Source organism: Nannospalax galili, unplaced genomic scaffold, assembly GCF_000622305.1.
Source record: "Nannospalax galili isolate Female #2095 unplaced genomic scaffold, S.galili_v1.0 scaffold648, whole genome shotgun sequence".
NCBI classification, from domain to species: Eukaryota; Metazoa; Chordata; class Mammalia; order Rodentia; family Spalacidae; genus Nannospalax; species Nannospalax galili.
The window spans coordinates 6,887,528-6,901,137 of NW_008360311.1; the positions used below are offsets into that span (position 1 = coordinate 6,887,528).

Below are 13,610 nucleotides of genomic sequence, written 5' to 3' on the forward strand. Positions count from 1 at the left end.
TGAAAAAATATGAATTCATGGGACTGGAGAGATGGTTCAGCAGTAAAGAGGACTGATTGTTCTTGCAGAGGACCTGGGTTTGGTTCCCAGCATCCACATGGCAGCTAACAACCATCTATAACTCCAGTTCCAGGGGATCCAGCACCCTCTTCTGACCTCCTTGGGTATTGCATGACACGGGTGCACTTACATACATGCAGGCAATACACTCAAACACATAAAATTAAAAAAATCTTTATAAATATGAATTCATTTTAGTGACATTCACAGCATATGGACTTTATTTTACACATCTAAGGATTCCATTTGTTACATCCAAATAGACAATGGTAAAACTTCATGCGAAAGCTGATAGGTTTTGAATCCAGTCTTTGACACATTGGTGATTCAGGGCAAAGATAAAACTCATTGCTTCATGGCCTTTCTTCTCTGTGAGTTCCCATCTAGCTGTCCAGCCCTCACTACCACTAACCCTGGAGTGTGCGGAGTGGTACTTCCATTCTTACTTTAAAGGAGTCACCGGGACCAATCCAGAGAGCCTGTGGCATGGAGACGAATGCAGGAGGAGGTGAGAGGCACAGGGCTTACCAATAAGATGAAACAGGGAAGAATCAAAGATGGCAGGTGTAGTTCTGAGAGAAGGTAACTTGTGCGGGTGTGAAGAAAATAAACTTAGACTAGAACCCAAGACCCTGACCCAGAAGCCCCGGGGCACCAACTGCCTTATTCCTATGGAAACACTAACCCTATCTGCCTTGCTTCCCTAGAAACATGAGCCGCAAAGTCCTTGTTCCCTGCCAAGTCTGAGTGCCTACTGTCTCCTTCTCCAGGAAACTTGCGTTCCAGCTTCTTGGTTCCGATGCTGTGTAGTATCTTGGGCCTTAGTGCTTCTCTTTAGAATCTTTCACTGATGACTTAACATTTGCTACTTAACATCTGCAAATCAGTTGTTCTAAATGCTGTTCAAAGTCTTCCTTAATGTTTCCACTTACACGATCGACTTCCTCGTCCTGTTCTTTTTACACTTTCCTAGGTGGGACTAGGCTGGAGAAGTCATACCCTGCTCTGTATCTGTCGGCAGTGACCTCCCAGAAGGTGGCCGTGGCTGAGGACAGCACCTGTGTTCCTGATTACAGTTCTCCTAAAATGTGCCAAATATTGTATACTAAGTGGTGGGACAGGCTGCTAATGGTTCAGTGTGTGTCTGTGTGTATGTAGGTGTGTGTGTGTGTGTGTGTGTGTGTGTGTGTGTGTGTGAATCTTGAAAAAATAGAAGGGCCATAGAATATCATGTGATTAAATGATTGTGTGCACACATCCTATAATAATAGTTTGAGCTCCAGCCATGCAGTGAAGTAATGCTGTGATACAACAGAAATACACACCAGGGCGGGAAACTCATGCTCACGTCGTGTTATGTTTTAACTTCTGGGTAAGTCATCCAACACCTTCATGGTTTGAGCACAGTCTCAACAAAGGGAATGTGAGGGGTTAGTTTTCTTGGTGGTCTCAGCACTTTTAGTTCTCTCACACAGTTTGGTTTGAATTCTCCAACCCTTTCCCTGCTTTCTCCCTCTCCAGTGCTGTCGCTGAAAGCCTTCTACTGGTCAGTTCCGGCTCAATGGCTCAAAGTCCCGTGTCTGAAGTATGTGATGTCTTCAGCTACAGGGTCATAACTTCAAGTTCTGGGAGGCAAAGGGCTGTGCCAATAGCCCATATTATTTTGGGAGTCTCTTGGACTCTCTTGACCAACAACTTGAAAGGAGGTTTCCCTTGCCTGGGATGTGATTTTTGTTATAGAGCCTTCAGCTATATACATGCACCCACATATGCTTTATATGTGGATTTCTCTAGTGGACTTATGAAATAATTCATTTCCCTTTGGTTTTTCATATCACCTAAGTATTTCTCTCTTCCCTCTACCCCATATAGTTCTCCCTCACTCCCCCAGGTAAAGTACCCCCTCCATTTTGCCCACCTCCCACTTGATAACAACCGTGTCCTACTACCCCCTCTCTTGAGCTCCTTCTCCTTCCCCTCTCTCCCCATGATTCCTTTCTACTTTCCTGGCTTCTGCAGGTGCTTCAGGGTATATAAGGTCCACAAATGAGAGAGAGTTTGTGTCACTTGTGTTTCTGAGTCTGGGTTCCTTACTCAGTATTCCAAGTTCCATCCACTTACCTCTGAATTTCATTTCATTTTTTTACAGCTGACTAGAACTACATTGTGTACATGTACCACATTTTCATTATCCACTCATCCACTGAGGGAATCTTAGTTGTTTCCATTTCCTAGTTATTATGACAAGAACAGCAACAAGCCCGGGTGAGAAAGCACCTCTGATAGAGCACTGAGTCTTCTGAGGAGTGGCCCGAATGGCAGATCTATTTTTAGGTTTTTTCCAGTATATATTTTTATTGAATTTTTGTGCACATCATACAAATCGTCTTAATCATCTTTATACCCCACCTCCATCCACATCCCCCACAGCCCCTCCACCAGATTTCATGCATTCTGTCATACATGTTAAGGCCTATTGAGTCAAGTTTGTGTACCCAGCTGTCCCCAGTGCAAGTTCATCCAGTCTATGGGGAATCTGTCTCTCCCTTAAAGAAGATCAGCTCTCTCTCATCCAGCAGTAATCAGCTGCCAATAGTTCTTCAGCTAAGGCTGGGGCCTGCTGCCCATTTACCCAGTTCTATGCCAGCTTTTTGTCTGACTGAGTTTGCATGGATGGGTCTTGTGCATGGTGACACCATTGCTGTAAGTTCATATGAGCAAGTGGATATGGAAGATTCTGTTTCCTTATGTTCATGCACCAACCCTGCTCTTCCACAATGGTCCCTGGACCGAGGGTGGGTGAGGTTTAGCTGGGGCTTGCTGCCCATTTACCCAGTTCTATGCCAGCTTTTTGTCTGACTGAGTTTGCATGGATGGGTCTTGTGCATGGTGACACCATTGCTGTAAGTTCAAATGAGCAAGTGGATATGGTAGATTCTGTTTCCTTATGTTCATGCACCAACCCTGCTCTTCCACAATGGTCCCTGGACCGTGGGTGGGTGAGGTTTAATATAGGAGGAGTCCTATCTGGGGACACGGTCTCTGCAGTCTCTTATTCTCTACACCTTGGCCAGTTGTGGCCTTCTGTGTGCATCACACTCTGTTGCCTGAGGAAGCTCCGCTGGTGAGAGTTGAGAGATGCATAGGATTCCCTCTGCCCCTGTTCTGCCACGTTCCATGAGCCTTAGGTGTAGAGGTTCCATTGAAGGTGTGTCACTTAGGGCTGGGCATCTCTCAGCCACTTATTCTCTGTGTTTGAGCAGTTGTGGAGTTTGTAATAGTCTCCACCTGTTGCTAAAATAAGCTTCTTTGATGAGTGGTGAATGGTATAATTGTCTGTAAATATAGAATCCATATTTAGCATACAGTAAGAAATTACATTTGTCTAGGGGTATGACAGAGGTAGAGTTTTCTCTAGGTTACGACCTCTCCAGTCATGTGTATTATTTTTAGTTGTTTGAGAATTCTCCACACTGATTTCCATAGTGGCTACACCAGTTTGTAATGCCACCAGCAGTGAATGAGGGTCCCTTTTCCCACATCCCCACCAGCATTTTTTGTCAGTTAATGTCTTGATCTTAACCATTCTGACTGAGGTAAGATGAAATCTTAAAGTAATTTTAATTTACATTTCTGTAACTACTAAGGTTGTTGAACATGTTTAAAGATATTTCATAGCCGTTTTTATTTCTTCCTTTGAGAACTCTGTTCAGATCTGTAGCCCGTTTTAAATTAGGCCATTTGCTTTCTCGATTCCCTGTTTTCTGAGTTTTAACTCTCACAGTGTTAGAAGGTACTATGCAAACAATAGTTTTGTTTGGAGAAAAACAATCAAAGTCGTACTTAGCTATAACTCCTACAAACCACATGCCTGGCCCAGCAAACTGTCTCTATTGGTGCAGTAGTGGCACTTTTATCTTGGGGGTAATCGACAGACCCACTTAGTGGGAGGGAAATCATACATGGTCCTGTAAATATAGCCAAGTGCACAAGGCTAGAGAGGTCATAGACCTCAGAGAAGAGCCTACTGCTGCCACTTTCCCAGATCAGGGTCTTTCTTACTATATTCTAAATGTGTACCCGTATATGCACAGACAGGTATAGCTCTCCCCACTTATCAAAGAAACTTCCTTTGCAAGAGATGGAGAGGTCGCAAAGTTCCACAACTGGTCAGAGTGCAGTGAATAAGGGACCGTGGGGGCCCAACCCTAACTGATGCATCTACAGTGCAATCGCCACACCTAAGGCTCAAGCAGAAGAGGGGATGGAAAGATCGTAAGATCCAGAGGAACGTGGCACCTGCTGCTAGATGATGCATTGTAGACGTGGCAGAAGCTGCAGCATGAAGTCTCCACAGTGTGGTAGACTCCCAGATCTGCATAATGACAAACCAGTTGCCAGACGGATGGTGGACATCCATGGTGGATGGGGGAAACGTCATGGGGTCTCACCTCAGGATGAAGAGCTACAGGCAATCAACGGATGCTGATGGCAGGAGAATCTCTGATCAGTTATCCAATCCCAAGTGGTCAGCCCTAAACACTGTACACATGAGCACCACTAAATGGATTCAGTTCATCGTATGTGTGTGTGTATTTATACCTGTATGCATGTACGTGTAACTAATAAGAGAACAAGAAATTGAGAGATAGTTGGGGACATGGGAGGAGTTGGAGGGGCACTGGGGCGGGGTTGGCAATAATGTAAAGACAATACTCATGTATGAAGTTATCAAAAATAAAAATATTTTAAAAAACTCTGTTGGGCTAGGGATGTAGCTCAGCGGTAGAGCTCTTGCCTAGAATGGGCCCCAGGTCCTGGGCTCAATTTCCATCATAGGAAACAAAATTTCTTAATGAAGCATTTCAAGGTTGACTCATACCTGACATCATGTGATCATTGAGGACCAATATTTAAGAAAGTAAACATGTATTTGAACCCTCAGTCTATGCCTAGCAGGCATTGTGCTCTGTACTGTGAGGGTTCCTAGATAATCTGCCCATTCCTTTGGGAATTCTCAGCCCGCAGGAAGCTAAGTCTCACAGACAGGAATCGCAGTGGGTCTTGGGTCTGCAGTGGAGGGCAGATGTGTGGTGGGTACCCGGGGTCTCATGCAACTCAAACTTCAGATGAAAGTCCTGCTAGGAACCCAAGGGGCACATCAATGGTGGAAGGCCAGGGGAGCACTGTTCTGTCCCATTGCATGTCCCCATGACCCTCACTACCTCGTGTGATCATTGCTGCAAGTTGGTGTGTAGGAAGAGTTCGTCTTACTTTCTGGCTGAGAAACATAAGCTCTGGGAAGCTACCTCACCTCCCTACTGTACAGGTGAATGTGAGAAATGGGCTGATTTCTAAATCCAGTCATTTTTATGTGGCACCAACAGGCCACACCCAGCTTTGAGAGGCTAGAATTGGGGAAGATGAGGCAAAGGGGAATGTTCTGGACGCAGCTTCTGTTCTTAAGGAATTTTTGCATAAGCCTCTTGACTAATTTTGGGGGTAGGTGGCACAAGGTAATGACACAAGCTATGTCATTAGTTTCATGGATTGACCAACAGGTGGCACCAGGTCCCAATGCAAATCTTTTCTTCCTGCGTCCAGACCTCTGACTGTCTCAGAGTTCTTATTAATTAAATCAGGCAGATGAGGGTGGGGATTGGAACCCTGCTTGCTGAGATATTCCAATCTTAGTTGCACAGTCTAAATAAATAAAAGATAAAACATACAGGGTGAGCTTAAAGGAGGCACAAGGACTTTGGGACATACTCACTTCAGAATCTGCCATTCCCAGCTTCTAGCCAAGCGGTCCAACCCCTCCAATCTCTAGCTTTTCGCCTGCAGAGTAATGTGGCCAGTTTTTGTCTTTCACAATTGTTCTTATGAAGGTTAGTATATATAATTAATTAGTGTAAACAGTAGTTGTCAATAACTGTTCAACGGAATGGTAGCTTTCTATTACTATCTTAAAGAGGCGAGGAAATGTGGGTAAACCTTCATGTAGCTCTTCACCTGTGTTATCTAAGGAAGATGTCTCTAACAGCAGATCTGGTGTTTACTGTTGATGGGAGAGTCTATCACGAACCGTCATCAAAGTGGATAGTATTTTATGGTAGACAGGAAGAAGGATGGTCTTTGATTTTTGTCACAAGAACTCGGATTCTCTTTCTCATGTTGTAAGTCCTGAAAGGCAAAATTGAAAACCATACTTTCTATGAAAATAAGTATATTATTAAGTAAAACATTCTCTCCCCCAGAGAAGAAAGACTAATACCATGAAATAACTGAAAATGATTCCAGAATGTCATTATGCAAACTGTGTTAATTAACAAAGTTATTAAGTAAAACATTCTCTCCCCCAGAGAAGAAAGACTCATACCATGAAACAACTGAAAATGATTCCAGAATGTCATTATGCAAACTGTGTTAATTAACAAACGGGTAAATCACAGGCGGCTTCTCAGTAAATTATCTAATAGACAAGAAGCATTGAACCCCACAAGAGGTCAAAACTCAAAAAGCACAGCTGGTCAGACACCCTCTGCAGAGTCCTGAAAATCTGTGTGCTGTTCAGTTTGTGAGATGATGTCATCTCACTCTGGGAGAAGAAAGCTTGCTATGATGATGCAGAGGATGGGAAGTAAACTTCTCTGATGGCTTCATGGAGCCTTGAAGTCTGCTCCTGGTCAAGAGGATTCAAGCAGTCCTGTTCTCCGATGTCCCCTGTTTTCTCTCTCCCAACAGTGAGGAGTAATCACTTCCTCTCCCTGTTACAACGGTGGATACTCTGCCTCATGGCAAATGCCCTTACCAAACAACTGCCTATGCTCCACTCCTTTAAACAAGTTTCTTCTAATACGGACTGAGCTCATGCTTTCTGTTAGCTTCTGAATGGCTTTTCCCCCAGACCATTTTCTTTTTTTTCCCCTACCAACAGCCATCTGTCTGTTGGTGTCAAATAGGGAATTCATTCAGTTTGTCCACTGCCTTGGAATATAGTGTGTGGTTGTCTTATGTCAGGCGTCTTTCCCTAGTTCATCTTCTGGAGTATTAAAGCATTACAGTTGGGTTTGAGGAAAACTCCCAGGGGTTAGAACACCCGTTTTCAGGGTTCCTGGAAGACAGTGGTATAACGGAGGCTGTGCTTCCTGGTGCTCCCAGTGCACTGCAGAAATAAGTACAGTGAAGAAGGTTAAAAAAAGATTTTTTTCAAAAAGGATCAAACACTTTATTAGTAATCTATACATAACAGAAAAGCAGCAAAATCGGGATGTTCTCGTCATTCCGCGTTGTATGCAGTTTTCACAAACTATAAATCGCTGATTTTTCACGCCACCAGTAAAAATACCTTTGGTATTCTGATGTTGGAAGGTCTGAGGATTGCTGACAGCCTGAGCTACTCCACATCACCACAGTTGGGGTTGTGAGCAACTTGGAGTGAGGTTTCTTCCAGGTCCTGGTCTCGTCTAGGAGGCTCCATATGTGATTCATTTGCTGTGGTGAGGTTTTGGACAATGTCATTCATTAATTGAGTGAACTGCCCTGGGCTTTTATCTAGCTCCAGTCGGCCTTGCTGGGTGTTATGTATTTGGGGTTCTCCTGCAGTTTACACCCATAGAGTTCCCAAAAGTGGGTTATGTTGGGCTTCATAATGTTCAATACTCCGATCACCATGTGAAAGTCACCTGATTAGGAGAGCCTGGCAATCTCTATAAAGAGGTCTTCTTCAGAAAACCCCTTCAGGTGGTAGTCATTGGACTCCTGAGGTTTTTTTCAAGGGCTGGTCCAAGAGTCATGTTCTTACTCCTTGCCACAGTTTTCACCGGCTTCTCACAGCGTCCAGCAGTGTACACGTTATCCAGTTGAGATCTTCAATCAGAACGCTAGTGCTGATAATCCCATATTTGATACACTTGCCATCACGCATGATCAATGGGTTGAAGTTATCCAGAGCCATAGGCGTTCTGCACAGATGTGATAATCTTGGACCCTAACAGTTTCAGGAAAGGAGCCTGGCTCTGATTCTTCATTGGACTCTTCCAGTGTCATGCAATGGGGTCATCTACTGCGACATGATGTCTGACATGGGATGCCCCTGGTGTCAACTGGGCCCTGCCTAGCAGAAGACTGGAGCCTCAGGCAAAAGCCAGGCCCAGAGAATCCCATACAAAGTCCCCTCTGAGCTCCGCAGAGCCGGCAGCACATGGCATCTTGACAAAGCAGGAGATGAGATGGCAGCAGGGACCCACCAGAGGGAAAGGACGGTGGAGAGGCGGAAACCTGGGCTCCCCAGGAGCTTCTGGTTGGAACGAGGGGCTTAGAAACCTAAGCCATGTCAACTGAACTTGGGCCTCTGGCCCTATTCCCTCACCACTAAATTAATGCTTTGACTGAGGTTCATTAGACCAACCGTGGGAGCTACGCCCGTGTGCACAATTCTCTAATCTGCTATAATTCATTACTTCAAACTTAGTGATACCGATCCAGTATTTTACAGTTCTGTGTGTCAGAAGTCTCACATCAGTATTATTCAACCAAAATCTAGATGTCAATAGGGCCATGTTCTGTCCCAGAGTCTTCAAGCGGGGTTCAAGCTGTTGAAGAATTTGGGATTTTTAATGTAGTATCTTTCTTTTGCAATTTTAGGATAGAAAGATAATTTTCTTTTCAAAAAGATTTATTTTTATTTATGTGTATGTGCATGTGTGATTTATGTTTGGGGGTACCCACAAAGGCCAGAAGAGGGTGTGGGATCCCCCGGAACTGAAAGTTACAGCAGTGGTTGTGAGCCCCAGGACATGGGTGCCCGGGACCAAACTGAGGTCCTCGGCAGAAGCAGCAAGAACGCTTCGCCTACACCTCTCCAGCCCCAGAAGTTTCCTTGGTGGCTGTCAGTGGAGGGTTGTTCCCAGCTTCCACATGCAGCTTGTGTTCTTTGGCGTTCTTTGGCCTCTTATCTTCAAAGTTAACAGCAGTGTGTTGAGTCCATCTCCAGGTCCGAACGTCTGCTGACTCTCCTGTGCCTCTCAACCTGACTGACCCTTCTGCTTTACCCTTTCTTTTAAAGACTCACAGGGTTAGAATCTCCTCTTTTCAAGCACATCCCTTAAGTTCCCTTTGCCATGAAGGGTCATATTCACGTGTTCTGGGAATTCGAATGAGGACATCAGGGTGGGGGTCTCCTGCCCACCACACCATTGTGTTTGTTGTGATTAAAATTCCCCAGAATTGATGTTTGCCTGTCCTTGTTCAGCCTTCCTCAGATACTCTGGATGATTCTTGTTTTTCTCTTCCTTTGACTTCCTGTAGTGCTGACTTATTTCTACCTCATTTTGTCACATAATCCACTTACTGGATGTGTTTCTGCTGGTCTGCATGTGCACTTTGTGTTTCCATTATTTTCTTGGTGAGGTTGTGTTTTCCCAAGGAAATTCATGCATCTTTTATGTACCTCACAGCTGAACACATACAGGCTGTTCTTGAAATATTTAAATATTAAATAAGTCACAGACTCTAGGGGAAGGAAGCCTACCGGGGCCTCTGCTGCATAACCATTTCCTCTGGACTAGAACATTTGCTAGTGGAGGAAGGAGGGAGATGTAGGCTCATAAAACTCACTAGAGTTATAAGACTCTCAAGGTCTCTCCTGGAAATTATATAAGCAGTAAATAGATGATGGCACAGCAGATGCTCTTAAAGTGCTTGTGAGGTTTCAGGGAGTTCCTGGGACACAGCTTTCTTAAGTTCAGCACTCAAGCTGGGTGGGCTTTTTGGTGATATAGCTGTGGGAGCAAGTAGCCATGCTCCTGTAAGTAGCCCATCACTTTGTTCCTCCTGTAGGAAGCGCCAGACAATACGTTGGTTCACCGAGTCAGACATGGTGGCACCGTTTCTTTGGACTTGTTGGTGTGTCATCGGTGCCTCACTTAGGGTAAGTAGGCCTCTGTTCACACCCTGCCCAGGGAAAGTCATGTGACAGCTTGCATCCCAGGGATGATGACATCATCATCAGCTGTCCTCCCTCTTAACACAGAGCCTCTAAAGGATTCTTTCCGATTACTCTCTGTTCTTTTTCTTACCCTGTGAGCTAGCACAGATTGGAACTGAAGTCATCAGTGTATTTCAGACAGAGCAGAATCCTTGTTTCTGGATTGCTGATTGGCAGGTCCGGAAAGGTTAGACTCCAGGGGCTTTTCTGGACAAAGATGCCATGTGGTATCAGAATCACACTGAACGCATGTCTCCTCTACAGGCAGGAGAGTAGACTTGGAGAAACTTCAGAGTCATGCCTGGACTCTGTCACCCCATTTCCAAAGCCCAAAGTGTAGGTCCTAAAAAACAAGACTAAAAAGAGAAAAATACGTAAATTTTCAATGGACCACAAACAGTACATAAATATGCTTCAAAAAACATGCTTTTTGGTAAGGATCAGACTGAGGTTGCCCATAACAGGAGCTGGGGACTCTTGCTGTTCTGTCTCCCCACGCCCCTGCCCCACTTACAGATAGAAAGCAGTAGGGTGGGCACGTGAGGCAGGCCTCTGCTCACTGTGGAGGAGGAAGCCAGGTTTCCTTACAGACACTTGGGGTGCAGTGTCAGTGGTTAGAGTTCATTGAACTCTGTCTTCCATTCAAAGTAGAGCATTTTACAGTTTCCTGAGAGGGAGCTAATAGCGAAAATGTGATGAAGGGCTGGTAGGATGGCTCAGTGGGCAGATGCATTCACCAGACGTGTGAGTTCCAGCCGTGAAACCCGCATGATGGAAGGAGAGAATGACTCTTGTGAGTTTTCTGGCCTCCACATGCATGTAATGGCATGCACATGTGTGTACACACACACACACGCACGCACAAATAAAGTTAATTTTTAAAAAAACAAAATGCAATTTAGAAGTATTCCATAGAGCCTCTATCAGTTGACATCTTTCCACCTTTCTGCAAATTATGATGATCATAAAAGGAACTTAAGCCTGCTCACAGGGGTTCGTTTTACTTAATTTCTCTGACTTCCATTTCACTTTAAAGAATAGTTTCCTACTTTTTATGTTTGAACATTGTGAACTGCCTCGTGCTTTTTAAAACAGAAGGCTTACAAGTAACCTATATAACAATCCCAAACATCGAACTGATTATAAGCTGTTTTTATGCTTCTCCCTGTGAGAAGAGAATGGAACTGTCAGAGGCAAGAAGCTGGGTCATCTCTCTGTATTGCCAAACCACATATCCCTTCTTTGCGGGGCCAAGAAACATTGCGGAGGGCTGTCATGAAAGTGTGCAATGCCTTCTGCATTCTAGAACAGCTAGGGCCTCCCTCACCTCCATCTTGCATGCCTGCAGTTCTGTGCCCGACAAAAGCAACTTCAGGAAGGAAAAGTTTATTTTGGCTCACAGTTTGAGGAAACTCAGTCCATCATGGTCAGGACAGAGAAAGCAGGTCACAGGCATGCGAGACAGCTGATCACACGGTATCTACAGTCTTATAAAGCAGAGAGTGATGAATGCTTGTTCTCTCTCTCTCTTTCTCTCCCTCTCTCCCTCTCCCTCTCCCTTCCCCCGGTCTCTCCCCCCTCACTGGTTTTTTGAAACATGGTCTCCTTGTAGCCCCAGCTAGCCTGGAACTTACTATATAGACCAGGCTGGCTTTGATCTCACAGAGATGCCTCCTGCCTCTGCCTCCTAAGTGCTGGGATTAAAGGTGTATGCCACCATGCCTGGCTGGCTTTCTCTTTTTCATTCAGTCTAGGACCCTAGCCTGTGAGGATGGTACCACCCACATTTAGGATGGGTCTTCCCACCTCAGTTAACCTAATCTAGATAATTCCTCACAGAAAAATGCCCAGAGATTTGTTTCCATAGTGATTTTAAGTCCCAGTAAGTTAATCAAGATTGGCCATCACAATGCCCAACTGCCTAGAGAAAGTTCTCACTTCTGCATCTAAATGGAATGTGAAAGGTTCACAGCCCAAATGATTCCCAGTGTCCTCTCTGCATCTTCTAGCAAAGGTCAGGCCAGCCGTCTAAGTCCTCTGGCAAAGCACCCCGGAGCCATGTTTGATTCCTCTTTTCACTCATGCTCTGCATCTGACCCACAGTCTCAATGGACAGAACTACAAAGAACCACCTCAGTCCAATTCTGCAGAGCCCTGGTGTAGTCATGGCTCTCCTAGTCACCACCCGTCCCCAGCTGATTACTGCAGTGGCATTCTCACAGCCCACCTGCTTCTCTCCTGTCTTTGTCGTAAGAGTCTCGTAACCCAGAGATCCTATTAAAAATGTGCCAAATATAGACCAGATCTTGTCAATCTAATGCTCCCCTCCTCTCTTCCAACTCTCCAAGAGCCTTCTTCCTGTCTGTCTGGGAGTGATGGGCAGATGTCACAGCAGCCCATGAGCTGGCTGCCCCTCACCTCCCTGGCTCATCTCCTGCTTTCTTCTCTGTGCCCCCACTATACTCACTGTGGTGTCCTTGACAGCGTCTGAACACGAAGCTCCCAACCAGAGGCTGTTACAAGTCTTTGTCATCTGCCTGGAACACTTTCTCCAGGTATGACCGTGTGCCACTCTGCTTCCTTTAGCCCATGTGCAGCATGTGAGTGCATGCGTGTGTATGCAATGTGTGTGTATGGTGTGTGTTTGTGTGTATGCAGGTGAGTGCACACCGTGGCATGCATGTGGAGATCAGAAGACGACCTTGAGTGTCAATCCTCATCTTCAACCTCGTTGTGAGGTGGAGCCTCCAGGCTCGTTGGCTCCTGGGCTTCTGGGTCTGCTGTCTCTGCCTCCCATCCTCCCTTAGGAGCAGCGGGATCACAGACACGCACGCTGCACGTCTGGCTTTCATGTGGGTTCTGGGGATTCTAACGCAGGTCCTCACACCTGCACGGCAAGTGATTTTACCCCCTGAGCTGTGTCTCCCCAGCCCCCACCTTCGGCCTTCACCCTTCTGAGTTAGTTCTTGTGGAGGGCTTTTCTGTCCAGCCCGATGTGGTGGCCTTCCCCACCCCAGTGCTTCAGCCGTTCTCTGTCGCATTTGTTATCACTCATAAACTCTGCTACTGTATTTCCTCAGGCTGTCATAAAAAATGTACCACAAACAGGGCTGAAAACAACAAATCCATCCTCTCACAGTTCAGGAAGCCGGGAGACCAAACTGAAGGTGTCTACAGGGTGGGTTTTTCTGGATCCAAGACAATCCAGTCCCTGCTTCTCTACAGCTTCTGGTGGCTGAAGCAGCAGTTAGCGCTCTCTGACTTGTAACGGCAGCACCTCAACCCTGCCTCCAGTGTTGTGTATTTTCCCCCGTTTCCCTATTCTTCTCTGTCCAATTTCTCTCTTTTGTATAAGGACTCTTAGTTATGTGATGTTGAAGGCCCACCCTCATTCAACACGACCCCACCTTAGCTTAATAACTTCTGCAAAGATGCTGTTTCCAGACAGCCTCACACTCAGGTTCCATATGGACATGAAATTTTGGAGAACAACAGTCCATCTGCTGATAGAGGAACCTTCTTTATTGTCTTCCCCATGCTCCAAAATGGAGATTTGTGAGAC

At 45.5% G+C, this 13,610-nt stretch overlaps 1 pseudogene; it reads right to left on the bottom strand.

Moving 5' to 3' along the window:
* Window positions 1-7,165: 7,165 nt before the first annotated feature.
* On the bottom strand, window positions 7,166-9,975 carry LOC103727078 (annotated as a pseudogene).
* Between the last annotated feature and the right edge of the window lie 3,635 nt (window positions 9,976-13,610).